The following is a 3,924-nucleotide window of genomic DNA, read 5'->3' on the forward strand; positions in this document are numbered from 1 at the left end:
AAGTGGATATAAATCTAACAACCTGCTCCAAAAAGTTAAACTCCTGATAAAGAAAATACAGATGGAGCTGTCACACAAGCATCTCCCTCTTATCCCGACTTAAACCCCAGCGGGATACGTCAACAGAAGGCCCCCGGGTCACTCACGGCATGAACGGGAGACAGAAAGCCTTCAGCTTTTTGGTTTTTTTTTTAAACTTTTGTAGTCGGTATTGAACTCTTCACTTCGAGTTGCACTGGAAAAACCTGAAGTTTGGAGAGCCTAATCAATTTACCAAAAGGTTGGCTTTTTTGTTTTGTTTGACTGCCGAGCAAGAGTCAAATCTTTGAAAAGCAGAGGCTGACATCTTTGGGAAAAAAAGGCATGCACTGAACCCACGCCTTTGTGTTCTTTTGGTCTTTGTTTGTAGAAGGTTCACACACGGAGGAGGAGGTAGTTGGCACAGTGCACCAACCTCAAGTAATATCACACACACACACTTGAACGCACACTCATTTGTTCCTCTTAAAAGAAATGTATAATGCTGTTAGATTATTATTTTAAGTCGAGGTACTGATTTCAATGCCAAATGTCAAATCAGATGCAGATGACTAGGAGGGTTCTTTATGCTAATACCTGTGATTAATATTCGGATGATATGTCTACATGAAGCCTGAGTGTGTTTTAATATCCCAGAGTAGGTGTGTGTGTGTGTGTGTGTGTGTGTAAGCTCCACACGGAGACGATGACGGCGTACCCACGGGCGAGCCGATGCACCAGCTAGCCTGTGTCAGCTCGACGGGAGCGCCTCGCTGTTTTACCGCAGGAAGTAACACAAAAGAGCGGTAGGAATGTTTATGAACACCTCCAATCCCCGAGGACCTGCGGGCTGACCTGATTATCGCCTGTCTGTAATTCAACAGTCGGCAAGGTGCTGTTACGCCTAGAGGGGTCTGAAGGAGTGTGTGTGTGAGTGTATAGCACTGGTTATCATTAAACATCATTAGAGGGTTGGGTAGAGTCTCAAGCTGCTTGGGTTTTGCATGGTAGACTGTTTCCTTCAAACGCGCTCGAGGAAGATCACTCACAGCGCGGCCCTGAAGCGACACGCGCACACACGTTGAAAACACACAAGCTATGGCGCACGCACAGTGAAAACAGGGTATTTATCAGTCAAGCTTGTTTTGTTATTGCAAGCATTCTTTTGACATGAGCTCTGACTGTGGCCTTTGTAAGAGAGGAAATCAAATAACAGGGCCGAGAGGAGCGGAGCTACCATCCCCTCCAGCATATACAAACAAATAAAAATAAACCTCCGCTGTCTATGTCTAACAATAGGACGACAACTATTACTTCAAGGCTATTGCAAAGTTTCAGCAGTCAGGCTAAAAGGCATGCGTACATCTCTCGGCTTACGTATTCTGAGACATTCATTTCCCCAGACAGCTATTTCTTTGGTTATATTTAGTAGTCAGAGTCAGGATTTGTCATGATGGTTGACGAGCTGTGGATTCATGGAGTTCATCGGAGAATTTAAACTGCTTGAGCATTATTTAAAAAGTGGAGGACCTGGCCTCCGATCATCCTGGTGACCTACAATGTGTAGCAGCCACAGAACATCTCAATCCACCACTGGACCCAGCATATCAATGAACACACCAGTGAAGGCCCTGAGTGGACCCAAAGTGTAGCTTGGTGCTGCCATCTTCTGGCCAGCAGGCACATGATCTGGACAACTGTGTCTTTGTAGACTGTTTTAATTGATTAATGAATCAATCTGGGGTTTGGCCAGTCCCCTGAGTTTGCTCTCAGTGTTAATTAGATATTTTGGACAATTGTTTCGGCCCTTTTATTACAGGTGGGAATCTCTGGCCACCTCACGATTCAATGCGATTACGATTCAGTTACTTTACTTCCATTATCTTTTCATAATTGGAAGGCTACAGCTCCCAACAGCCATTGCACAGAACCAGCAGCAAAAGTAATGCGCCAGTAGCAGCATGTATAAAATTAACAAACTTCAGCATATTCTGAGTAACCAACATAAAAAAAATGTTCACAAATAAATAATAGACTTCTGAATTCAAACTAAAATCCTGAGCAAAGAGTCTCTGACAAAATAATATTTTTACTGCATAGCAAAGTCAAAAATAGCTTTCATACAAAATATTGATCTCTGTAACAGCCGCTCTCATACAAGAATAATGCTTGCAGACGTCAGTATATCATGAATAACCCCCCCAAAAAAACTAGGCTGCCCTTATTCACAATTGCAGTGTCAGTGAAATAATGTTGCGATGGGATGTTGTATCTGGGTTCCAGAGTGCGTAACAAAGCACAAAGGCCCTGCTTCTCATCAACTGAATACAGTCCTTCGCAACAAAAGTTTCCGAGTTGGGTGCAAAATTAGTTATCCCCTGCTCGATGGTTCTCTGGTTGGCAGCAACTTCATCTGGTTGTTTTTCCTCCTGGTTCGAATTTTCTTTTTTGTTGTTTAAAATACCATTTTCATCTATTTTCTATGATTTTGTCCTTGATATACTTCAGGGTTTAAAATAAGTCAATAAATTACTCAAATCATCCATCCATTTTCTATACCGCTTCTTCCTCATTAGGGTCGCGGGGGCATCCTGGAGCCTATCCCAGCTGACTTCGGGCGACAGGCGGGGTACACCCTGGACTGGTCGCCAGCCAATCACAGGGCACATATAGACAAACAACCATTCACACTCACATTCATACCTATGGACAATTTAGAGTCGCCAATTAACCTCACCTGCATGTTTTTGGAAGGAAGCCGGAGTACCCGGAGAGAACCCACGCGCACACGGGGAGAACATGCAAACTCCACACAGAAATGCCCAAGGGAGAATCAAACCCAGGTCTTCCCGATCTCCAAGCTGTTACTGTGTTGGCCAACGTGCTAACCACTAGACCACCGTGCGGCCTTACTCAAATCAATAATCTAATAATTCATTTATTTAAACAAATAATTTATTGAATTAATAGATTATTTAAATGTCTTATATTCTTTATGCTATGCTATGCAATACACTACTTTTTAAATTTACCAGACACATCAGGTGAATTTGCAAAGTATCGGATCGGAAGCAAAATCTGTGGTATTGCACATTACGAAAATAAATGCTGTTTGTGAAAAATCAGACAAATGATGCAATATACAGCACAAGTTCTAGAAAAAGTACCATATTTACTTTAAACATTGTCCCAGCAAAATATAAATAATATTCATTAATATAAATATAATTTTTTTTTTAAATTATGACTAAAAGTACGACCAGTCCATGGTGTGCCCCGCCTCTCGCGACATCACTGACATCACTACTATTAACAATACTTTTTTAAAAAATAGCAGCGGCTCAGAAATACAAACCGTGGCTCCAAGGTGTTTATTAACAGACAAAAGCCAGTATCTTCAAGGACGGTAAAGGGCTGGTCATTGAGCACTGTTGTTCAATAATTAAATCACAGGTCGCTCTACCTTCGGGTCATCTCTAGCAAACTTTTTTGTACTTTTCCAACAATCCCGGCCGTCGCAGCGATGGTGGCGTGATGTTTTTTTCCATCATCACCAAGCATTTGGTGCAAGTAGCATGTGAAATCCTCTGAAACTGTGAATATTTGTTTATAAGTGAGCTGAAGTGAAGTTACGACAGGTCGGTAATGTCGCAGGCAGGAGAAAAAAGTAGAAAAAAGGATTTGCTAACCAGCAGAATACGGGCAATCTCGCCTCATTGGAGCGTTTTTTTTTTTTTTTTTTTTAATTATCGGTTATCTGAGCTATTTTTTAATGTTATTAGATTTATCGGCATGATGTCATAATTCCTCATATTGTATGGTGCACCTCTAATGCCTACATTAAACTCAATATCTTCTTCTCTTTTCAGCCCCTGTAAATGTAACAGCCAGGCCTTCCAGTGCTTT

Source organism: Dunckerocampus dactyliophorus, chromosome 12 (genome assembly GCF_027744805.1).
Source record: "Dunckerocampus dactyliophorus isolate RoL2022-P2 chromosome 12, RoL_Ddac_1.1, whole genome shotgun sequence".
Lineage (NCBI taxonomy): Eukaryota > Metazoa > Chordata > Actinopteri > Syngnathiformes > Syngnathidae > Dunckerocampus > Dunckerocampus dactyliophorus.